Raw genomic sequence first — 25,668 nt, 5'->3', positions numbered from 1 at the left:
TCTGGGCCCTAGTAAATAACCATCAGTGGGTGGGTCCGGGGGACAGGTCATTAGCCCCACGAAAAATAAATATCGTTTCCCTTGATGGCTGCGAGTAATTTAGCTCAGACGAGGAAATTTCACCCTAGATTAAGTATGATGAGCCAATATCAGTCAGAGGAGGCCAAACAGTGAGAGCTTGATGAGATAGAGGGAAATTTATATGCAGCTGGCTGAATGCAAGATGAGTTTAAAGAAATGATGTTCTCTTCCACTCTTTAGCCATGTGCCATGCCAGGCACTGTGTTTCCTGGGACTGACACCCCCTGCCCACAGTTCTGGGGGCTCCCTTAGCCCGTGGGCACGCGTTGTTGTGCTACACGGCCCACCCGCTGCCATCCCCACCCCCTGCACCAACCTCTGCTTTCAAACAACTGGCTCTCGCGCTGACAGCTTTCGCCTGCGATGCCTCGGAGTCAGAGCAGCGGCAGCAGCAGCGAGCGGCTTCCGGAGAGGAGCTTGCCATGTCCGCGGGCTTGCACACAAGTCATGGCCACAGCCAGCCCTGGCTCTCCAAAAAACAGCGAGGGGGCTTAATTGCTCTGAAGGCCCTCAAGGCCCATTGCCCGCTCCCTTTCTCTTACACAAGTAACGCAATAAGCCTCCCCCTCTGTTTGCTCGGCATGCTTTTTTTTGTTGTTACTTATTTAACCCATCAATCTAGTACACGATATGCTCGATGGCTATTAATTCCACCCCCCGAGCCCCTCTTTACTGTGAGCACACATTGGGAATCATGTTTTATGTCTGCTGGAAACAGTAAGCAGGCAGCTTCTCTCTCCCTTATTGGCCCAGCGTTATACCCTGAAGCTGTGGCTGGAGGCTGGGGTCTGTCCCCAAGTTGTGCTCTGAATACAAATCGCGCACGCTGTAGTAACCAGTTTGGTTCTCCCTCTTTGTCGGGTCCTTCAGACGGACCCCACGGGTGCTGGGGACAGGAGTATGGGACAAACTCGATGAGCCGGGATGCCAGAGGAAAACTGAAGAAGGCCAAGAGGAGACAGCAATCAAGAGAAACCACGTGGAGAAGCAGGTTATTTTAGCGTAGGCATGAATGAGGGAACTGGGAACGGAAGGAAGGAAGAGGCCTTGCGCATGCTTCGCTGTCTCTTAGGAGGCCAATTTCTTGGTGTTAAAGCTCATGAATTGTGCTAAGAATAGAAGTCGGACTAGTTACGTGGGAGAGCTGAGTGGCTTTATCCTTTATTTCTACCTACCCAGTGCATTTCCTTGTGCCTGAATGGTTGTCTCACTGTGCTTATGTTCTCAAATGCCCCCGTAAAATATGTCAGCCACGAAGACCAAGCAGTTAGCAGGTTTGACAGATTTAAAAAAATAAAGGTGGAAATCTGCTGGGAATGCAGTTGTTCTTTTACAGGATTTTCCTATTAGAAGCTAGTGATTTCTTTCTACCAGCTCACCCATTTGCATGCTATACTCCCGAGTAATGACAAAGCACGATTATCCTGTATCTCTGCGAACCTTTTCTGTCATTGTGCTGGAGTTCACCACAAGCAGCTTCTAGTGGGTCACTTAGTGATTAGCAGCAGATGCGTATCACCTATGGCGATTGTTTTTTTTAATAAGAAACAATGCTAACCGTTCATATATGTCAGCCTGAGCAGAAGCAAAAATATTTTTATAAATATTCTGCCCTCCCTTGCAAAATCTCTGTAAAGTCTGAGTCTTGCCATTGTGCTGAAGGGCTACCCAAACTATGCAGAGCAGGAGACTGAGGTGCCAGAATAACTACATTAGGCATGTAACATTTCCCCTGCCCCGATAACGTCTGATCAGCATCTAAGAAGTGTTCCTTCTCTGAAGTAAATCCTCTGCAAGTATGGCCAGTGGAATTATAACAATTTCTTCAAAACGAAGGTCTGGGCAGGACAGAGGGTCTGAACCCAAGAAAAGAGTGAAAGGCAAAGCCTGTACACAGATGCACCCTGTTTCCTGTCACCCTGGTTTGGAATGGTCTTTGGCTTACATCCCCAACGTCCAGGAGCTGCACAAGCATAGCCAAATGATGGGGCTACCGAGTCCCTCGGGACCAGCCGCTTACTCAGCTTTCCTGTGAAACAGCAGGGATCAGCAGGAGCTGACAATACCTCCAACTTTGCAGTGTGTTCCCCTCCTGAGCTCACCTCTCCCCTTGACTTCCAGCATCACAGGTTAGGCTTCTCTTGGCACCTGAAGGTTTCCTTGCATTTGCCAGGGGGACGGGAGGCTGGTTCCCCTCCTCTCGGAAAATGGTGAGAGAATGCTTGCTCACTCTTCCCGATTGCTGAGTTAGAGGGGGAACTACTGCGGCTGCACCACAAAGCTGTGTTAACAGGAAGACCTTTGGCTGGTTTTACAAGTGAGAACGTTTTGGCTGGTGTATGGTTTGAAATGTCCTACCCCTTGGGGGATGCTCGGCAGAAACAGGAGCTGGACTGGGAATGCTGCAGGACTTCTTTCACGTCATTTACATTTTACAGGGTTTCAGTGCTCAATGTCCGAGGCTGAAAAGCCCCATATATGGCTGTCAGATGTCTGTTTAATTCACTTCATGCAGAGGAGTATCCAAGCGAGCTTTATCGTAGCTGGTTCTATCTCCCATTCTTACGTCTTCTGCTTCCCCCAAGTCGCTCTTGAGGAATGTCCCAGCTTGCACAGCGGAGCTGGTGTGGATTTTTCAAGTTGTTTAGATGCGCACTCAGTCTTGTGAGGGCTGGCATAAAGTCACATTCTTAACAATGGAAGGAGTCCGCCTGACTCACAGCAACTTCTGTGGGGAGCGATTGAATTGTGTTTGGTTAGTTTATTCCATTGTTTACAACATGTTACTTCTTGATAAACAATGGAATCAAGTATTTTGTTCTGGAAAATGCTCCGAGATCTTAGCTTTTTATCCTAAATCAAGGTAAAAACCTATTAATCTATCTATCTGTTTATAGCATCATAGAATCTTCTTGGTTGGAAAGGACCTTTGAGATCATTGAGTCCAACCACACATGCACAGAAAAACCCCTACAATCTCTGCCACTAGAGCATGCCCTGAAGTGCCACATCTAGACGTTTCTTAAACACCTCTAGGGATGGTGACTCAACCCCCTCCCTGGGCAGGCTGTCGCAGTGCCTGACCACTCTTTCAGTAAAGTCATTCTTCCTAACATCTAATCTAAACCTCCCCTGCTGCAACTTCAGACCATTTCCTCTGGTCCTGTCATTATTCACCTGGGAGAAGAGGCCAACACCCACCTCTCTCCAACCTCCTTTCAGGGAGTTGTAGAGGGCAATGAGGTCTCCCCTCAGCCTCCTCTTCTCCAAGCTAAACATGCCCAGCTCCCTCAGCCTCTCCTCATATGACCTGGTCTCCAGACCCCCCACCAGCCAGGTCGCTCTCCTCTGGACACGCTCCAGCACCTCAATGTCCCTCTTGTACAGAGGGGCCCAGAACTGAACACAGCACTTGAGGTGAGGCCTCACCAGTGCCGGGTACAGAGGCACCATCACTTCCCTGCTCCTGCTGGCCACGCTATTCCTGATACAAGACGGAATGCTGTTGACCTTCTTGGCCACCTGGGCACACTGCTGGCTTACGTCAGCACCCCCAGGTCCTTTTCTGCCGGGCAGCTTTCCAGCCACTCTTCCCCAAGCCTGAAGCGTCGCTTGGGGTTGTTGTGACCGAAATGCAGGACCCGGCACTTGGCCTTATTAAACCTCATATGGTTGGCCTTGGCCCATGGATCCAGCCTGTCCAGGTCCCTCCGGAGAGCCTTCCTACCCTCCAGCAGATCAACACTCCCACCTAGTTTGGTGTCATCTGCAAACTTACCGAGGGTGCACTCAATCCCCTCATCCAGATCATTGATAAAGATATTAAACAAAACCGGCCCCAAAACTGAGCCCTAAGGGACACCACTGGTGACCAGCCGCCAAGAGGATTTCACCCCATTAATCCCAACTCTCTGGGCATGGCCATCTAGCCAGTTTTCTACCCAGTGAAGAGTACACTTGTCTATGCCATGATTCACCAGCTTCTCCAGGAGAACGCTGTGGGGGATGGTGTCAAAGGCCTTACTAAAATGCAGATAGACAATGTCCACAGCCTTCCCTGCGTCCAGAAGGCAGGTCACATGGTCATAGAAAGATATCGGGTTGGTTAAGCAGGACCTCCCTTTCCTAAACCCATGCTGGCTGGCCCTGATCCCTTGGCTGCCCTGCACTTGCCGTGAGAGCTCACTTAAGATGATCCTTCCTGGTACTGAGGTCAGGCTGACAGGCCTGTAGTTTCCCGGATCCTCCTTCCGACCCTTCTTGTAAATAGGCGTCACGTTAGCCACCCTCCAGTCATCTGGCACCTGCCCTGTTGACCAGGATTGTTGATAAATGATGGAGAGGGGCTTGGTGAGCTCTCCCGCCAGCTCCCTGAGTACTCTTGGGTGAATCCCATCCAGTCCCATAAACTTATGCGCGTCTAGGTGCAGAAGCAGATCATTGACTACTTCCTCCTGGATTATGGGTGGGTTGTTCTGCTCTCCATCCTTATCTTCCAGCTCAGGAGGCTGAGCACTGTGGGGATAGCTGGTCTGACTATTGAAGACGGAGGCAAAGAAGGCATTCAGTATCTCAGCCTTCTCCTCGTCCTTGGTTGCAACTTTCCCCCCCACATCCAGTAAGGGATGGAGATTCTCCCTGGCTCTCTTTTTGTCGACGTGTTTATAAAAACTTTTTTTGTTGTCCTTAATGTTAGTGGCCAAGTTGAGCTCCAGCTGGGCTTTTGCCTTCCTAATTTTCTCTCTGTATAACCTAACGAGATCTCCGTACTCCTCCTGAGTTCCCTGTCCCTTCTTCCAAAGGTGGTAAACCCGCCTTTTATTCCAAAGTCCCATCAAAAGTTCCTTGTTCATCCAGGCCGGCCATTTTCCTCGCCCTTTAGACTTGTGACACTTGGGGACAGCCTGCTCCTGGGCCTTTAAGATTTCCTTCTTGAAGAGCATCCAGCCTTCCTGAACCCGTTTGCTCTTCAGGACTATCTCCCAGGCGACTCTCTCAGCCAGTGTTCTGAACAGGCTAAAGTCCGACCTCCAGAAGCCCAAGGTGGAGGATTTGCTAACCCCACCTCCTTATATCGCTACGACTTGAAAACTTGACCATTTCACGATCACTAAACCCAAGATGACCTCCGACCACCACATCTCCCACTAGTCCTTCTCTGTTTGTGAACAGTAGGTCTAGCGAGGCACCTCCCCTGGTAGGCTCACCTACCAGTTGTGTCAGGAAGTTCACTTCCATGCACTCGAGGAACCTCCTAGCCTGCCTGCTCTCTGCTGTGTTGTATTTCCAGCAGATACCCGGCAGGTTGAAGTCCCCAACCAGAACAAGAGCTGGCGATTGCGAGACTTCAGCCAGCCGCTTATAGAATAAATACTTCATCTGTCTCCTCATCCTGGTCGGGTGGTCTATTGCATACTCCCAGCGCAAGATCTTCCTTATTTATCTATCTTGCTATTTGTATATATACATTTTTTTTAATATTGGAAATTTCTGAGGCTTGAAGATTCTGGATTTTCACGTTTTCTGCTTCTTTCCTGGTGATACGATGTTGTTATCTGAAGAGAGAGGCTGCTTATAGTGGAGGGAGTGGAGCTGATTTTTTCATCGAGGTGAAGCAGTATAGTCAACAGAAACATATGCGGTGACTGACCTGTTTTTAAAGGCGTGGAAATCTTTGTATCCTTCTTCCAGCAAATTCAGCTGGCCAGTCAGGCCTGGAATGTAGAGGATGTGATTTTAATGAACAGAGATGCTTGGTAACGAAGTGAACATGAGCCTCTCTTCTCTCTAATGCTTGTTTTGCATGTTCTTTGCCCCTGTCTCTTGAACTTGTCCAAGCCTTAATGTAGCAGAGCTGCAATTTCTGTTGCGATCACGGGGCGGGGGGGGGGGGAATTTACATGTAGTTTATACACAATAGCTTTTCCCCTCTCTCCTCCCTGTTTTGAAAAAATCAGTCGGCAGGATTTCTTGGGCCTGAGCATAGATCCCTTTGGAGGGTGATGGTCTGTTTGGAACTACTGATTCTGTGTTTGTCTCTGAGAAGCGGTGTCTGGGATGGGGCACAGTTATGTGGCCTGTCCAGCAGTCGGGAGCGGTGCAGTGGAGGTACAGAGGTGTGTCTGCCCGCTCTTAACCAAGCCAAAATTGTACTTTCTGTGCAGTAGGATGCATATAGCAGAATTTAGAGTTCTTAGCTTCATTTTCCTACAGCAAATGGACTTCCCCTTATTGTTGCCTCTTTCTGGGGTGTTTCAGTCTTAAAATATTTTTTCCTTCCTCTACATGAAGCTACAGCATGCCCTGCTGGGTAGTATGGGCTAAGTTCTGGCCTAACCTAAGCAGGTGTAAAGTTAGCAGAGTTATAGCCACTTAGGCTAAACCTGACTTTGGCCCTGTGCCTGCCCTGCTCCCTTGCCAAAGCACAAATTGCCATTCCTGGGTTTTTTCCCTTCTTTTTTTTTTGTTTTCCTTGTCTGTTATCATTCTCTATGATGCATTATCTGCCTCCTGATCTCTTGTGTTAGTACACAAGCAAATTGATGAGCAAACCGTTGACAAAGTCCTGATGGTAGAGGGGGTGATGACGAATTGGGGGCCATTATAGCAGGTATTGTGCACGATCTACCAGCTGACACCGAACTTCCCTTCTAATGCCAGTTGCCTTCTATCATCTGGTAAACGGGTTGGATGCAGGCTTCTCCCAATTAAAGCCAGTGAGGTCATATACTTCCTAATTACAGGCTAGCCCATTGTGTCTAAATGTGACAGACAAGTGCTTGGAAAATTGCTTTTAATGCCTAAATAAACATGATGAACTAAATGGCAGATTTGAATCGTAATTGAAAGTGCTCAGCCTCTTGAATTTTGCACTGACTTTCTGATAGCCACTTGTACTGCCGACCACCCCCCTTTGGGGATGCTTTGTTCTTGGCATAGCGATGCTATTATGTTGTGTGCGGGCTCTCACCCTTTCCCTTTCTCTGGGACATGAGTGTTTTACAAACATATGCAGCAGGTTCGCACAATGGAGAGCGGTACGGCCCTCCTAGAAGAGGAGGAAGGGATTGCAGAAAGAGAGACATATTGAGTTTACACCAACAGCAAGATCGGGTGAGCGAGCTGGCCTAGGACAATGCGAGTACAACACTGGATGGTTAAACAGAGAAGCTCTGAGTATTCCTAAGAAATCACAAGTGACTGCTGTCACCATCCGGGCTGGGAGATGTCTCCACATGGGCAAATTCTGCTCCCAGGTACTTAGGGAGAGATCTGGACTGTTTCCAGACGAGCAAAACCAGTCGCTCTTAATTCAGACCACAAGCATAACATTGCCCTCCTGTGCTAAAACTTTGAACAAAAGAGGATAAGATCTGTGTGGATCTTTTGGGGATATATGTATGTTAAATAATACACTTAATGCTGGACCAAAGGCAATTTAAGTGTTGCATTTTATCTGACACACAAGGCAAAATGCTCAGTTTCCCAGGCAGCTTGCTATTGCTTGCATATGTATTAGTTTCTATTGGTAGTATTCCCTGCAGGATTATCTAAACTGGCTAAAGCCTTGCTTGCTATTTTCCTGTGTTTTATAATGGTTGGCAATATTCAGTGCTCACTAACAGTCACAAATGCCTGCTGTGCCTGGCTCTGCTCCGCTTCTGCTCCATTCGTTCCCTAGGGGTAAGTCGCTGTCTGAAGGTTTGAATCCAACTAAGGCAACTGGGATTATCTGTGAAAATCAATAACCCTCCTAATGGTGTCCAGAATAGATGGTGCCATTGGAGATTGAGTACAGAGAAGTTGTGACCATAGTCACAACTTGTTCTCCAGCTGTTGTGATCTCAGCTCATGATTCACCCAGCTGCTTAGACGTGTGCCAGCCTATAGCGGGATGGCTCGTGGGCTTGAGGCTGGGCCTGTGATGGTGTGCTCTGCTAACATACAACCTGAGTTCTTTGAACCAATTTAAATGGTATCCCACAAAGCCCTGAAGCTCTAACTTGAAGGCATGCAGTCTTGTTGGGTCCCTCCGAACCCAGGGATCCCGAAGTCCTTCCTGGCTCCCAGACACAGGCAAGCGCTCTGCTCAGGGACGTGTTGGAAGGGGAGCTGAGTGCCCGTGTGTCTCCTGTCCTCTTTTACTAGCAACATCTCTCTCTCAGCATGCAAATGCCACCAACGACCTCAACAGAATCACGCAGGTACCTTGAGTTAAACCTGAGCAGAAGGATTTTGTCACAGCAGAATGGGGGAAAAGTTTTGGGGCTTTAAGGTGAGGAATAGCTGAAAGCAAAGGGCTTCTGTCAGGTCAAAGCCCCATAAAAAAATCAGGACATAATATATGGAGTGATTTATTTTTATCTTCTCTTCCAAGCAATGCTAAGATCAGAAGAGGCTTGGATCAGGAGAGCCGGTATTGACTATGGCTTGTGTCACTCATTTTCAGTGTCCGATTATCACGTGAGCCTTCCGTATTCCACCCTATTTCATGGGTGCACATATTTGCTGGCTTTAAAATAATACATAATCTAATCAAGCTTTGTGTTGTTGGGAAGTCAGCAGCCTTCCCATCAGGAGGGAGGAGGCGATGTTTTTAACTCAGAGGAGTTGGTAATGGGCATGGTGAAATTTGTGGTGAAGTGAAGACTGGATTCCCAGGCTGGCTCAGGCAAGGAATATCATTTAGTCTGTTTGAAATGCTGCAGCGAGGTAGCGTCTGGTCGATCCTGTTTTAGCATGCCCTAGTATATGGATACAGCATAAGTATGTGCATAACTTTAAGATTGCAAGCAGCTCTCTTCAAATCGGCGCTTGAGGTTATATGCCAGCATAAGCACCCAGCTGGACCGAGACTTATCTTGACAGGTATTTTCCTGTAGAACACATCAGCATATTTGCCTCGTGCTTCATTGCCTGAATCCTGTAACGCTGCGCGAACAGAGAGTACTGTGTTCCTGCGCTGTCGTAGGGGCGAGCTCTCTGACGCGGGCCAAAACGATTCCCTTCACAAGCTGTTTTTTATCTTTTGAACTGATGGGTGTCAAACTTACGATGGTGTCAAGACAGATGTGAAGTGCTTGGGGCTCGCAGTAATATATTGCTCCCTGTTGTTTTATGTTGATAGCACGCTGGTACAATTTACATCGGCTATTCTGTCTTACCTTGAACTGTAAGGTACAGCAGCTGTTTACTTTATATTTACAGCACTGTAACTATTTAGGCTATGCTTTTGCCAAGCACACACATATTTCACGGTGCTCTGCATCCTCTCGGTCTCTGATAGACCGATGGCACGGACTGATGACGAGACGCTCAGGAAGAAACAGCTAGCTTGAGAGAGTCAGAGAAGGGGTCAACTCTGAAGATGTGGTATAAATTGCCATTGAAGTAAAATGTTTGTTCTCTCCAGCCAGCCGCCTATTTTCATGACACTTGCAGGAGTTCAACTGTCTTAAAAGGGCGTCTGTCAGTGCTCTTTCAGATTTGGTTACAGTAGACTGGTATGCGCAAAAGTTACTGGAGAAGTGGAAGGTACAGAGTCTGGATGTTTTTTGTTTTCTTTTTCTCATGGGAAACTGGGTCAAAAGTTTAAAATGTGAATAAAATATAGGGGCATTCATAGCGAAGCTAAGTGGGAGCTGTTGTTGAATCGGAGCTGTCACTGAATCTGTTGCTGAATCTGAGCCTTAGATCAGGTGTGCTGAAGCATGAAATGAAGGCTTTATTACCCCAAGATGTGTGCTACATACTGGCATGGGAGAAGGGCTCTTGGATGCAGCTCTGCGGAGGATTTCTGTCCTTTGCAAGTATGTGACATCAACACTGTTTATCTGGCGCAAGGTAAGGACATTAGAGCTAAAACCAGGTCTTGCCAGTAAGGGCTTCATTCCTAACGTGTAGATTTAATAGCATCAACAAATCCATTTTAAACGACCTGGCTGCTGCAGGCGTGGTGTTTTCTGGAAGACGAGGAATGCTCAGGCAGCCAAAATAACAGCTTTGATCTCTCTCTCTCTAACTTCTTGTAAGGGTAGGTGAATGCCATGGAAATGCACCGTGCTCCTGTCCACAGTGGCTGTATTTGTCTTAGCAGGAATGAAAGTAAGATTTCCCTGAGAACATTGGAGGTAGGTCTCCTGCTCTGCTGCAGTCGCCTTGTGTGAGCTTGGGTTAGTCACTTAGGTCAAAATCCTCAGACATGTTTGCACATTGGCTTCCATGTAGTTTTCTGTGGGATGTAGAGGCCGAAGTGTCTTTGACAGTCCGAGTCCTGCTGTCTTCAGCTTCACCGATGCTATTTTCCCTGCCATGCTCGAAGTGTACCCAGGTGAACCTGCTCCCGTCTGTGAGAATTGTGCTTTCCTCCCTCATCGGGGTGTTGTGATGATAAACACAGCAAAGATTGCAAAGCGCTCACTTGATAATAGGAGCCATATAACTACCTGACATAGATAAGCTGCTCTTTTGTGCACGTCTGGTAAGAAGTGCTGTTTATCCTTGCAGTGTGCTCTGAGAATCGAGAGCTCCCTCTGGGCTGCACCTGATGCCTTTAGGCTGATTACTGGCTGCCCTGCAGTCAGCCTCTACCTTAGTCCCACACACTATCACAGAATCACAGTGATTATCACAGAATCACAGTGGATATCACCACCCAGTAGCTCTTTTCCTCTCTAGACTTTATTAACAGTGGCCACCACCTCCTCTGCTGCATCGCGTGTAGGGCCCTTCTTTCTATCTCTGCAGAGCCCCATTGTACAAAAGCAAGTTTGTGGCTGGAATTTGCTGTTTCTTTTCTGGCCAGATGGTCACTCTGAGCCCTGCTTGACCTCTCAAGTACAGGCTCTGGACTCAAAAGCAGGAATTAGCAGGCTTCGTCTTCTCCTTCGCAACAAACTGTGAAGAGCTTCAGCAGGAGGTTGGCTTCAGGGAGAGGCAATGTATTGGAACACATTGCAAAAGACACTTCATGCAAGAAAACATGAGTAAGTAAATGAATTACCATTTTTCTGCCTGTAGCTGGAACTTGCTTTCCAGCGGGGTTGGAGGGCCCAAAGACCCCTGCTGAAAAGGAGAACTGCCTCGGGGGTCTCACGCTAATGTTTTCGCCCACAGGGGTCCCCTTCTCCTTGAGTGGGCGAGGTGGCACTCTTCAGTCCTTTTTGTCTGTCAGTCTTGTGCAGGGACTTGAGCTGTCCATAATTTCTTCCAGCACTGTAAGAGTTTGAGACTGGACTCAGTGGCTTGGAGCAGACCTACACAGTGGCAGATAAAGTCATTACTGACACCACCATCACTGTGTGGATGCTGGAAGATGGTCTATCCTATATTAATTCTACCTAGTTAGCGTAAGGCTACATTATGGTTTGATGCTCATCTGTTTTGTTTCCGTATTTTCTCCTATAATGGATCTCTTTTTTCTAAATGCTTTGACATAGTGGAGTAAATAAATTTGTCTTAAATTTATTACCCTGGGCACAAGTGCTTGTGTGTTGTTTGTTGTGTTATCTGTTTTGGGCTCCCTACAGAACATGGTAAGTTTACTCTCTCCTTCAGATGGCTAGTGCAAAGTTAAAGTACGTGCTCTTGAGTATCAGAGACACTTTTGGCATCTGGAAAACTAGGGCAAATTCGACAAGGGTAAAAAGTCCTCAAGTAGCCTAAGAATGCGTGGCCACTTGATATTGCTTGTTTCTTCTTGTTCTCGTTGACTCCTTTCAAGTGTCAACTTTTTGGGGGTTTTGTGTTTGGGGTTTTTTTTGTTTCCTTGTTTTTGTTTCTGTTTTGTTTTGTTTTTTAGTGCAGAAGGAAGCATTTAAAAAAGATGATCTCCTGGGCGTTTTTATAATAATAGTCCCTATGATCACCGTTGTGTGTTTCAGCCCTGGTTCTGTGCTGGTGGAAGCAGTTGGGAGTCGATTTGTGTTTGCTTCGTTTGTTTCTCTTCTGTCATCGCAGCACAGTTTATGGTCCTGCAATATCTTCTTTTCCTCCTCTTGCTTGATGAAAGCGTAAAAGCAACTGTTCATCCCAGCAAATCTTAATCAGCTCAAAGTTTTGAAAACAATGGGTCAGTGCCTGCTGCCAGTTTTAGGGCATATACTTCCAGTGACAACTTTATGGCTTGCCACTGGAAAGAGAAAGGTTTCCAGTAGGTGTGGATGTAAACCCCAGATTTGACCAGCTTCCCACTAAACCTCCAGGCTGGATTCTGGAATCAGATACAAACCTTTTAGTAAAACTGTACCTGCCGTTGTCCGCAGGCTGAGCTTTTACCCAAGCAGGTGCCATGTACAATCTGAGGTTTCAACGCTTGGCCCTACAGCAAGCAGCTCTCTCAAAAGGCAGACTATCAAACATGGAAGCCAGCAGCCACTACAGAGAAAAGCATACTGTGGAAGTCAAAAGGTTTCAGATGAGACATTCTTAAATTTAAAGTGTCACTGTCAGCAAGATAGTGTGGTAGTGTTGTCTGTGTGTGCAGCTTTAGGAAGAGAATGCCTGTCTCCTGAATTGCCGTCCAATGTAACAGCAAGATCAGCCTGTTTTTGAAATGATGGCATTTTAATCAATTGGAAAAAGCAGCTTGAGCTGGCAAAGTTCCTCTTCTTTCTCCCCCTTTTTTTCTTCGCTTTCCAGCACGCACTCAATGCAGCTAAACTGTGGCCAGAAAGATTTTGCAGAGAGCAGTTCCAACAATATTCTCTCCAGAACCAAGACACCCTCGGCTCCTTATTTCTGCCAGCAGCAAATTTTTAGGAGTGATTTATAAAGTCCCAGGCCTGGGGGCTTTGTAATGGAAATGCTGACAGACCCTTAACTATAGCGTTGTGAAATGCAACGCTGTAATACAATGAATAATATTCATGGATCTGCCATAATGCTGGATATTATCACTCATTACCATTGTAAGAAAGGGGTGATTAAACTAATAGTTACTGAGAGACATTTCTGGTGACAGGAGGCAATGATTAGAATGAACTGACTTCAATATACATTTAGAACTGGGAATAATGGGATGTGGCAGGAAGCCAATAAGTGAACATGGCCCACGGCTCTGATCAATGAATTACTTTTTTTCCGCTTTACAGCAGTACATGGTGTTTAATGAAAAATCAATAGCCCCCTGTAATTCAAAACTGTAATCAATCGTTTGACCTGAAGCTTTCCCTTTTTTTTTTTTCTTTTTTCCTTTCCTCGCCTCCCCTCCCAGGGAAGGTGTCTTCGGCTGACGACACAGTTCAGTTGCAAGGCGCAGTACTTCATGGGGCTCGCAGAAGGAACCTGACACAGGTCTGCTGCAATTTATACCAGCTGCAACATATATATTTATATGGAAAACCTGGGGATGGACTCGGCCAGATGTTGCTGCAGCCTCACTGTCCTTCTGCCACGGTCGAGATGGGAAGGTGAAATGAGAACTCTTTGCTCCTGCTTTACTCTCTCAGCACGCCCCACAAGGAGCTTCACGATGCAGCCGGTCCCGTTCAGATCCGGCGTGACGGCATGTGTGGTGGAGGCAAGTTGAGAATGGTTGGTTCTTCTCTTCAGGCTGCAGCCGCCGGTACAACCCGCAGTCAAGAAACACTTTTGCTGCCCCAGGCAGCTGCCTGTGTGAGGGACAGCCTGTGTCTGCCCCTGCCCTTCACCGCAGCTGCTCAGAACAACCCCTCAGTTAATAAAGCAGCCCTCAGGAGAGCTCTGGTGGGATGTCCCCGCAGTCCTTTCGAAACTGCAGTTGATGGCTCATAGGTGTTCAGTGATGTTGCGAGCATTATACTGTTTCTCAGAGATAAGGTCTTCCCACCAGGAAATAGTCAGGCAAAGTAGATCCTTTGGATTCAGCGGAGCTCTGTCAGTTGTCACCATTGGATCTGACCTGTTAAACCTCTGCTTTATGTAGGTGTGAATTAATTCAGCTTTGTTTTGAGCACAGTGACAGAGGCACAAGTGAGAGAAAAATAATGCGATTGACTGTCTTACTCTCAGCAAAGTCAGAGCCATGCTTTTGGCACGTCATTGGTGCCTTAGGCCTCCTGTGCCTGTCAAGGCTGTCGGAAGGGTTTATTTTAAACAACAGGGGAAGGGAGGATCTCCATGTTGGAAATAGGTGGGAAATCCACCGGGGCCATTAGCGTCTGTCAGCTTAGGAAGAAAGATACATCACTCTGGGTGTTGGGGCAGGTTCTGTTATGTATTACAGGAGAAAGTTTTCTGTCTGAATTTTGCTGTGAAGTTGAAGAGATGTTGCCGGTAATGCTGTCTAGCCAGGGTCTTGCTGGGCTAAGCAGAGAGCAGGTGTGCTGTTGGGCTTTTCTGCAATTGCTTCTGATTTGCATCAATGAGAACAGGAAGAAAAATAATTCTGGCATGTCTCAGCAGCACCTCGTTAAAAAGGTTAGTGAAGCTGATGAGCAGTGTTGCCATCCCAAGGATAACCCATTTCTATGAAACAGTAATAGAACCCTACCCTCAGCAAGTTCCCAGAAAGGACGGATTTTGGAAAGTCTTTATTCAAAAGGTACTTGAGTGCGGTTTTTTGTTTGTTTTTTTGTTGTTGTTTGTTTGTTTCTTTTGTGTGTGTGTGCGTCTTTCCTCTCCCTTGCTGGCTTCTTGCTCTAGCCTTGCCACCAACTGCCAGAATCAAACATCATTTTCAAGGGAAGAAAATGAAGCATCGGCAATGGCAAAGACCTGCCTACTGCAGGAATGTTCCTAGCAGCCTGTTCCTGACTGTTTTACTCAGCCTGCTTCTAAATGATTCAGTGACAAAATGTCACTGTTTTCCATTCCAAGACAGCTCATCAATGGGAAGGTTTTCGCTCATAACCGAAGCTCTTAAGGTATCGCCTCAGTACATTGGGTTTGATCCCTCTTTAACCACTGACTGAGCAGTTTTCTTCCTAGATGCGTTAGAAAGGTAAATGGGTTAAGCTAAAATTTACAACATCTCTCCGGTTCCTCACTCCCACACCCACCCCTACCCCCCTGCTATTTGTTGTAGCGCACGAGGAGAAGAGAGCAAGCGTGTCTCTTGGGTTTGACGGCTCCCTTCTGCTTCTCTGTCTTCTGTGGCCGCTGCTTTGCCTGTTAGCTGAATGGCTGATTTTCTGGCACAGGGACAACGCCGGGCCCTTGGCGGGAAGCTGAGCACACGCAGGATTGCCAAGCGACACTTTCCCGTGGATTGTGTGTGCCACAGCTCTGGCTTGGCGTCATGTGCTGCAGTCTTCTGATTTTTCTTTCCATCCAGTGAAAATGCATATGCCTCAGGGTGTGGGAGTGAGTGGGTAGAAGTGGGATCTTAGTGGGACGGGGGGAATACTGGTGTGGAAAGGCCGGGTTTTCTTAGGGGCACAGATTTAGTAAGAAAAGCACGTGAATTTTGTTCTGTTTCAGAGCGTTGGGTGGAAGCTGGACTGTAAAAGAATATTCCATGGCATAGCTGCACACACGCCTGTATGCTTCTCTCGTGAGAGCATCTGTTGCTTCCCTGCCCACTGACACGCCGGGACGGCATCTCTCATTGCACTCGACGAACCTTGGCTGGACACGGCAGGTATGGCCCTGGGGACAGGCTAACCTTGGGAAAACAAAGTGCTTAGAGCCGGTCTTCCACGCCACCGACTGAGGCTCCCGCTTTCTCCTCCATTCTCTCAGCAGTGCTCTACTTTAAATGACTGGTGTTCCCCGTGTAACGTCTTACTGACCTCTTTGCTTTGAAAACACGAGTCTTGGTTTGAGGAAAAGCTCCTTATATTTATAGACTGCTCTTGAGAGGTATTGGTGGGGGGAAAAGGAGTTTGTTGGAAGGTGAGAAAAATTGAGGCGGTCCTTGCAGGACTGCACGGCAAACAAGCTGCACGAGGAAAACTCGAAGATCCCCCTTGAGTGTTTACCAGCGGCCTATGTGTTTGTTAATTGTTCTGTTCTCATGTGGAAAATGCGTCCCATCCTGTAATAGCTTGCTTGGTGTTAGAGCTTGCTTTCTCCTTGTAATACGTTGCAGGTGCGCGTGCCAGTATAACCAAGGACTTACTCTACTGTGGAGGAGTGAGTTTGCGTTCTGGACTTTGCTGGTCCAAAAAGGCTAAAATGATTATTCCTTGCCCTGTCCTACCGAGACTTAGAACAAGGGGAGCGGATTTCACCCAGAAAGACTGCATTCTGGGATAGCTGAGCAGCAGTAATTTGGGGTTGTTCCTGAAACTGTTCCCAAATTGGGAGAGTGAACTGAACGCAGGACTCGAAACATTCACGCTAGTTTCATATATGTCCTGTTTGGCTCTGAAGTCACACTTTTATTCCTCTTTGATTCCGGTAGCCCGAGTAGTGACACTGTTGTGCTGCTTGCTTGGCGCAAGCCAAGCGGTTTCTGCTGTGGCTCCTTTTCTGTCCCATAGTTCCCAGTCCTTCACTGCTGTTTAGTCTGAAAGAGGACCGGACAAGGGATTTGGGAGAGAAGATCCCTTAAACGCAAGGAAAATGGAGAGCGAAACCATCTTTCCTCGAGAGCTCGCTCCCCACTGCCACAGCCGAGCCTGCCGCCAGGTCTGCTGTCCACCTGGTCGTGGGAACAGTGGGTACCAGGTACCACCTCAAATACCGCAGGGAAGCAATAACGCTACTAATAAGAGTGTTGTGAGTCAGAGAGGCAATGAAACTCTCAATCTGGATGTTGCAAACCTCATCCCGCCAATGGAGTGAGTGAATTTGCAATAACACTGCAATTGCTGCAATGGCAGCTTGTCAGGCGGCTGCTGGAGCAACGAGAAGCTCTCAAGCTGTGGTAAATACACTCTGCATCACTATTTTGTAACAGACCACGTCCTATCCCCAGCTCGTTTGCTAAACAAAAAGGGCCAGCTCCTCCGCTGGTGTAAATTGGGGTAGCACTGCCGACTTGGGCGGACGAGGGCTTAACCCCGGGGTGGTTGTCTGAAGTCTCGCTATCACTCTCTTCATCGAGTCTCGTGCCATTTAGAGATGAACCTGTATTTTTACCTTCTGCTGCATGGCTTAATTGATTTCTATTTTTTTTTTAATACTATTTGTTAATTCACATTGTGTATTTGGCCGACCAATTATATGCATGGCCATATTGTGTGACTGCAGCAGTCTGGTGCAGTGCAAGGAATGCCACATCATGTGAGACGTTTCATCTCCATGAGTAACCTAGTCGCTGTGGTAAATGAATACATGAATACAGTACATCCAGGAGAGATTAAACGTATTGACCAGTGCCTCCAGTCACCATACAAATGTCATTGTTTTTTAATTCCCCCACCCCCACCTTTTATTGTTTTCCCGACACATTTTGGTCCCCTTTTCGCTTCTCCCCTTTTCCCTTAAGTAGAGATGACACAGATCAATACCTTTGATGGAAAGTAATAATCAGGCCTATTAAGTGACAAAGGTTTACTCTGTAACAGCTGTGCTGGCGGGAGAGGAGAGCTTGTCTGACTAATGAATCATGAAACAATCAGGCAGTAGCCATTTGTGTTTAGATCTGTAAATATGGTGTGGTTCAAGTGCCAGACCATCTCCAGCACTCCAGCTGGGGGCACAGATGGTCCACATTCAGAACAGCACAAGTGTAAAGAAAAGCTTCCCCCCACTTCCCCTTCTCCTTCTCTGTCCCATACTGCCCCTCTCAAAGGAACAGATCAGCCAGCTTGAGGATAAACTTGTGTTGCAGGCAGCAGTCGGAACATTGGCCTTTCAGACGGAGCAGCTCCCAGCAAAATGCACACTCCCTCGCTTGTCCAAGGGGGGAAAAAAGCCAGGAAACCCCTCAAATCCTATATGCTGTATAGGTCCTATGTTTCGGACTAAAAATTGGGTTTTGTTCCTTGCTTTCTACCCCTTTGATTTCTTCTTCATCCTCTACTGACAGATTTCCTCCTGAAAGGCATGATGATGTCAACTTGTAAGCTCCTAAAGGACAAATGAGTGGCACATCAGGAATTCAGAGTGGGAGCGCGGGCACGGAGAGAGAAATAAAGTTGTCAGGGAGTTCGAGCTGTTTCCGCTCTCCTCACTTGAGCTGAGGGTGCTGCCTCCCGTACTGGTGGTTGATGCAGCTTTTCCCTTTGCCTCCTGTGGGAGGCTGGGATCCCGGCGGACATTGAAGGTGCTTCTGATTCTTTTTTTTTTAATTATTTTTTTTTCCCCCGAGAGCTGGTACCACGATAACAAATGTGTTGAGTGCTTTCTCACCTGCAAGGGAAACATTAAATCAAGTAGCCCTGTTTATGCAAAACATAAGAAGTTAAATTTTGACAAGTTTCACTGTTTTAAATATGGACTTTCTTGCAGTGAATTAGAGACCAGCTTTTCTGCTGTCTTTTACACTGATGGAACTCCAGAGAATCCAAACAACAGGAGAAGGTGTAATACAGAAATAATAACAATTTGAGGCCACAAATATCTCCCTTTAATTGGTGCCTGGCATTGGGTGCTTAGTTGCCCGTTGCAAGTAAGCTTACCACTCTAGAACATTTCTTTTCTTTCACAGCATGTATAGATGTTTGCATACATGTTTATGCATGTGCGGTTATAAACATATGCAGTACATTTGCTTTCCGTAAGATCCTTAATCCAAGCACTTTGGAGCTGTACTTCAGTCTGGCTTAGTGAGAGAGGCTGTTGCTGCGGTGGGGCAGTTGGTATTGCAGATATGTATTCTGCGGACGTGCTGCTGATTTCTTTTGCTGCAAATGGGTAGTTTAGCACAAGATGAAACAAAGAAATAGCCTTATGTATGGCACACCGAAATCCACTTGCTGGCTGAAGCACGGAAGTGACAAAGGCAGAAATAGGTGAGCGTGCCTGGCATTAGCGCTTTTTGGAGTAGCGAGGCTGCGCTGCTGAGACAGGGTTTGCATAAATATATGTCTGTCTCCACCCTGCTAGAATTATAGGGTGTACTTGAAAGCATTTCAAAACCTGTTATCGTTGTCTTTTTGTTGTCTCCTAACGGGAGAGATGGTGGTGGGGTACCATTGTGCGTATCGGTCAGTGGGAGGAAGAGTGATGAATTATTAGCGCTGTGATCTGCTCTTCAAACCTCACTGAAGAAGGCTGTACTGGCAGAAGTGAGGGTAGGACTTGCCATTCCTACTTTAGTATTTTTTTTTTTTTAGGAGTATCAAGTTAGCTAACATCTCTGTTCGTTGTTGTTGATTTCTCTTACAGATTTACACTCCCTCAGCAGCTTCCTGGCTGCTGTGGGGAACCGTTACCTTTGAGGAAATGTCTTTCCAGCGGGTCTTGCCTGAGGCTCCAGCTCCGCCTAAGCATTCCCCTCGGCTTTTGCTCCTGTTCTGCGCTGCATCTTCTGTGATGATTCCTGCTCAGACAGCAATGCGCTGCAAACGTGAGTCAGTGTAGGCATTTCACCTGTTGGTAGTTGATGCTCATTTCACTCTTGCTGTATATATTTCACTGGGCACAAGCCAGTGACAGATAGGTTTCTGTGCCTGCATTGGAGGTCAGTGGCGAGTGGCCAGTGACCCAGGGGTCAGTACTGGGTCCAGTCCTCGTCAATGTATTCATCAGTGACCTGGATGAGGGGATAGAGTGCACCCTCAGCAAGTTTGCTGATGACACAAAGCTGGGGGGGGAGTGTTGATCTGCTTGAGTGGTGCCCAGGGACAGGACAAGAGGTAACAGGCACAAACTTGAGCATGGGAAGTTCCACCTAAACATGAGGAGGAACTTCTTTCCTGTGAGGGTGGCAGAGCCCTGGCACAGGCTGCCCAGAGAGGTGGTGGAGTCTCCGTCTCTGGAGACATTCCAAACCCGCCTGGACGCATTCCTGTGCCACCTGCTCTGGGTGACCCTGCTCTGGCAGGGGGTTGGACTAGATGATCTCCAGAGGTCCCTTCCAACCCTATGATTCTGTGATTCTATGATTCTGTGATCCCAGCTGCTTCTGACTCTCTCACAGCCTACAAGGGCCAGAAACACATAAAGCCACATGGTGTCCAAAACCTCCCAGGTAAGTCACTCCATCAGCTGCTTGAAGGTTGAAACATGTGCAAAAAATGGAGCAGACTGTGGACTGCCACTTGTCCTGTAAAGTCTGCTTTCTGCTATACACTAGGAAAAACACCTGAGGGGGCTCGGTGGATGGATCTCTGCTGGCAGGCCAAGAGATAAAGTTGGTCTTTTTCCCTTCCCTACGAAGGGTCAGAATACAGATCTCATCATGAGCACTCCCTGCTTGGTAGAAATGATTGAAAGTGTCGTGGGATTCCATCACTTGCGTTTCGGACTGTATGAAGTGCGCCCTGTGAGTTTAGTTATGCTGAAGAACCATACAGACCTGTTTGAATTGCAGAAATGGCGGCACAGTCAACACGTGAGGGCGATGGTTGGCTTGGCTTGAGATGTTTTCTGCCTCGTAGTAGGCTGATCTTAGGTTGACTCTGATCCCCTCTCTCCGTCTGGGTGAATAGGGCTTCAGGGCTTTGGTTACTGCAGAGCAGTGCATCTCAGTGGAGTCCGTTCACAGAAAGTAAGTTCCTGAACCCAGAAGCAAATAGCTAATTTCTGCGTCTCAACTGAGTTGGAGAGGAGTGTATGGCACTGGGAAAATTACTTTAATTCAGATCACCTGGAAAAGAAAGCTATTAAAGTGTAAAATGAGGCCAAAGGGAGCAAAAAGCACTGAAGAGACGTATGAAGACTGCCTAACACAGCCACAGCACAGGCCTTCAGCTGCCGTAGTTGCTGGGGAGCCCCCCTCATGGACAGGAAAGAGGTTTGGCTGCTTCTCTGACGAGGGCTCGGCCAACGATGTTTAACCCTGCAGAGCTTTTTCACAAGTGTTTAAAAGTCCCTGAGCTTAGATAACTCAGGATAACATAGTCTGAAATAGGGATAAAGGGCAAAAGGGAAGAGGGAGCGGACTTTTTTCTTTTTCCTTTCTTTTTTTAAGCCATTATTTTGTGTGGTCAAAGGAGCAAGTTTGCCAAAACCCTAAGAAATACAGATTTTGTGGACTTCAACAATAGTACCATTCTTCCCAAAAATCACATTATGTCCCACCTCATTTGAGCTGTTGAATGGTTATGTCATGCAAAAAGGTGGATGAGAGAGAAAAGCCCCCAAACTCTTTCAGCTAGATCAGTGCAATCAATAAAGCTCACAAAGGTGATTATTCTCTGATTTAAGACCTGCTCTTCTGTTTGCAGTCCTATTTGCTTGCACTGACCAAAATGCTTTTGGGAACAAAAAGTAGTTTAAGCTCATATAAAAATAATTTCTCCAGGAAGTGGTTTTCATCCCTCTCTTGTCCAATGACCCTTCTTTCCTTTCTTCTTCTTCTTCTCGGGAGGGGAATATTTTCTTTTTTTCTCATGAGCGAGGCTTAATTTTGCTTTTTGAAGGCGTCTTCTTAGAAAAAGCGACTGGGGCCGTGCACAGCTGGCTTTTGAAAATTGAGTTTCTACTGAAACTTCCCTGCTATTATCTTGACAATCTTATTATTATCAAAGCATGCAAATATTAGGTATGACAATGAATGTTCACGGCAGGGAGGAACATAGCTTGGCCGTCAGGGGAAGGGGGCCACTAACAATCGTGCCCCCTGTTGCAAAAGCCATAATAATTTAATATTCTCATACTGGGAGTCTCCATTTTCTTTGGCCTGCAAAGAGCCGCTGAGTGCGTTGTTTCCTTTTGGCCAAATCACAAGGGCCGTCCTTGAACATTTTGCGACACTTCAAATAGAGGATCATGCTGATAATGACTTCAGGGCAGGATTTTTTTATTTTTTTTTTAGCCTAGGAATAAATGATTTAACTATTAAACTGAATCAGGCTTCTAGCTTTTGAATGTAATTTATTTCAAGGTTGTGTTAAACTTATTAATCGATCAACCGTTTTTCTTCTTTTACTGACCTGCTTAGCGAAAAAAAGGGAAGACAAATCAGCTAAATGCCATCGACTCGGTATATTTGAAGTGTCACATATTGTAATCATTAACTACCAGCTGCATTATCTGGATATGGATTTTATTTTTTAGGACCGTGTTTATTCTCCGCTACTAAAATTCATCAGCATGTAGCAGGACATGTAAAATCTCTCATTTTAAAGACAAATAACTTGGCAAATCGGTCAATTAGGTGATTTTAATGGCTGTTCTCTCTTCTTTGCACAAATCTGCTAGCTCATATAGAAGTCAGACGTCAGGACTTCCATCTTCCTGGAAGACTTGGCCCTTCAAAACCAATTTGTTCCGTATCGGCTTTGAGTCCTGTTCTGATGTGTAGAGGAGGAACGTACAGGGTGAGCTCAGCCTGGCAGAGCTGGCTGCTTAAGATGAGTTCTCTGTAGCACACGAATCAACAATTCGGTCGCTCCCAGCCATCAGAAACCACTTCGCTGTTTTTAACCGGAACACCTAGGAAACGGAACTCTGGGCCAAAACTCTCATCTTCAATAGGGCATAGATTTACCTGTTCATAGTATGGGATGGATCAGTAGAAGAATTTTATTTATCAACTGAACTAAAGGCGCAGGAGTGATAGGTGAAAAATTGCAGGCAGTAGCTGCTGCTAACTGGTCTTCTAAAAGCTGTTATGAGGAGTTACCCTTCTCTTCCTCACCTTATGCCTGTGTGTATGTCTGCGTATACAGAGTGCGTAAAACTTTGCAAGTAGATGGGCACCTGAAAAATGTTAAAGATAGCTTAGGCAAAGTTCACCAATAAATATAGCATTACAGTTTTAAACACATGCTGGAGATTCCCATGACCACAGGGGTCCCGCCTCTTGTTTAACAGCCTGGTGGTCTGAAACGTCAAGGTCAGAGTGCATCTATTGGTCTGTGTGTCTATTGTCCGCACTTCGAACTTAGGCTGGTGAAAAGGATAATCGTGTCTGAGCCAGCCTCCACTTCCAAGCCCGCACCATTTGAAGCCTGTTCATGAATTATTATGGGGAGATCCTTACGCTGGGTGGCCATTTAGAGACAAGGAAGAGGCCTCTCTCTCCAAATGTGGGTACCGGGAGCAAGGTTTGGGTTAAGTTAGCTGGGGCATCGGGGTTAACACCCTTGGACTTCCTTTGTTGAAAGTTGTGGGATTTTTGGCACGCAGAAAGCCAGGGTAGGGAATTCCTGCATTTCCCCACGGCTTACCGGTGTCCTGGCAGCAGAGACGCAAGCCTCTGTGTATACAAGGTGGTCGTTCCTTTCTGTAGAGAAGGTAGAACCTCTTCTCCTGTTGCAAGTGTATATCACGCAGACCGTGGTGAACACAGACTTGCAGGACGCAAGGAGATGGAGAGCATATGGAGAAGCACTCGGAGACATTTGTCTTTTTGATACGCCTTTTGTCCTGGAGACTAGGAAAACATTTTGCTTGTTGTTTTTTTTTGAGTTGCTGCATTCTTCCGTCCCCATGTGTCTTTGGAAGTCAGTGAAGATGCAGAAAAGAAAAGAGTGTGGGTTGTCAGGAAGAGATAATGCCCTTTTGTATCACTGACCTCAAGCCCCTTGTTACAGTCCGTAACTGAAAACAGGGTTTCAGGCAGAAATTAAGATTTTTCGCTGTGGATATTTAATGTAGCTCCAGTGAAGTCAATTTGACCATCTGCAGTATCCCCATATCCCCATATTGCCCAGTTCTGCAGTCAGCAGTGGGGTTTTGGGCATTTTTTTTTTTTGTTTTTTTCTTGGCGAAGAAAGGCACCCTGGGCTTAGATGCAGCTGACTAATGTTAAGCTGAAGGAAAGTCTGTCCTGGTGGTTGAAACATAGACCTGGGTGGAGGGAGGCGAAAATTGCAGGGAGTCCAACGCAGGTGACTCTTTTCCCGTGCTGTGCTGAGTATTGCTGGGGTCCGGAATACAGGCTGCTCTGCGACGAGCACCTGAGAGTGAATGAAAAGGCTTTAAATGCTTCCCAGTCTGCAGATGGAGCCTGCTTCGTAAATCACGGGAATTGTTTAGAAGTCCTGAGCAGATGCCTAACGCGCTGCTGGCGTGGTAGGGGTTAACTGGGACACCACCTCCTGGTCCCACTAATTGGGCTCATTTGCCATGGTGTGGCTTCCAACACCATTTCAGAAACTCAAGGATGTGAAAAAGATGGAGTGAAACCAATGCAAAGTGGGCTTAAAGTGGCTGCTCTACTAAATGTCAACTGCACAACTAAATATATCCCTGAAAGTAGAATTTATGCTTTGCACTCCTTCGCTTTTTTATTGTGGTGAGAAAAAAGCCAGGAACTCAACGGGCTGTAACTTTAATAGGTCATTCCAGCCAGTGCTTACCTTTACAAAATCCTGATAATACCGAGAAGACAATACAGTGATCAAAAGCAGTGATGAGATTTTTTAGCAGCATTAACCGTCATGACCTAGCAAAATGAAAGAAAATGGTTTAACAGAACTGTCAGATCCAATATAGCTAATAAAGGCATGGATAAATGTTTATTACATACCGGAGACAGATCATTTCTGTACAGAAATTGAGGATGACCTTTACTGATAACTCTTATCTGCCTGATATCCTGAATAAGAAAAAGAGAGGGGGAGAGAGGGCTGCACTATTGCTGATATTTATGAAAGGCGGAGAAAAATTATAATTTGCAGATGATTGTTTTTAGACAAGGGCTCTCGGGGAAAATAAAGATATGGAACTGTTCATTCTGCACAAGAGATTGCAGGCTTTGACTCTGCTGTCAGACGTAATGAGCGTGTCCAACCAGGGGACTTTTTCAGAGACTTGATTTTCATACATTTTTTATATAAATATATTATATATAAATACACATTAGTGTGTTTGTGTCTGTGTTCAGGGGAGTAACAGTTGGATTCACACTGATTTTTCTCTCTGTTCAGGAAGTTCCAAAGTTATTCAAGCAACGCTGCCGTGAGCCATCTCCCCGCCAGCCAGGTTTCTAAGCTGAGCACCAACAGTTGAAAGCAGACCTCCAAGAGCGGCCGGCTCCCCGGAGCTCCCATCCAGACTTATGGAAGAAAACTGATTCCAGATGTTTACTTTGTGCGGTAAATGCGCTGTAAGCTTCTTGAGGACATCTGCTCTGTTCCAGTTCCCTACACAGCTTCATGTGTGGATTTGAAACCCGGGTAATGCCAGCGCTGAACCCGTCCAACGAGGCTGCAGTAGTCCCACCCTACCCGCCAGCCACGTACATATGGGAGTCCAGAGGCGGAGAAGTCACCAGGCTGCCCGAAGCAGTGGCGGGCAGTGACCCGCGGGTGGGCTAGTAGAGTTCTGCCCACAGGGAAATAAAAGCAGAGTCTTTTCCACTCAGCCTAGAATTCAAGCAGCGAAGACCCGACTTTTCTGATGTTCTCAGTATGATGCCGAACTTCCCATGCTGCGAACACGGCTGTAGCCGTGAGGGCTGGCCCCTTCCAGAAGCTGGGCACGCAGGAAACGTCACAAGCTACCTGTCAAAAATCTGACTGGAATGAGATGTGAGTGAAATCAGAATCAGGCCTACTACATGCAGTTAATCATAAATAATGCTGTCTCGGTAATGGTTGCAATTAGTTATGAACTTCAATCATTTCTAACGTTTCCATGTTGGCCAATTATGCTGCAGAAATT

The 25,668-nt window shown here is 46.7% G+C and overlaps 1 long non-coding RNA gene across 1 annotated transcript; it reads left to right on the top strand.

Moving 5' to 3' along the window:
- Positions 1-15,489: 15,489 nt before the first annotated feature.
- On the top strand, positions 15,490-25,133 carry LOC128910418 (uncharacterized). Its single transcript, XR_008466711.1, has 3 exons — positions 15,490-15,640; positions 19,279-19,459; positions 24,933-25,133. It is a non-coding gene; the product is annotated as an uncharacterized LOC128910418 (long non-coding RNA).
- Positions 25,134-25,668: the final 535 nt, after the last annotated feature.

This window comes from Rissa tridactyla, chromosome 5 (genome assembly GCF_028500815.1).
Source record: "Rissa tridactyla isolate bRisTri1 chromosome 5, bRisTri1.patW.cur.20221130, whole genome shotgun sequence".
NCBI classification, from domain to species: Eukaryota; Metazoa; Chordata; class Aves; order Charadriiformes; family Laridae; genus Rissa; species Rissa tridactyla.
Note: the sequence above shows the minus strand (reverse complement) of the source record. Positions and strands in the feature narration are given on the sequence as shown.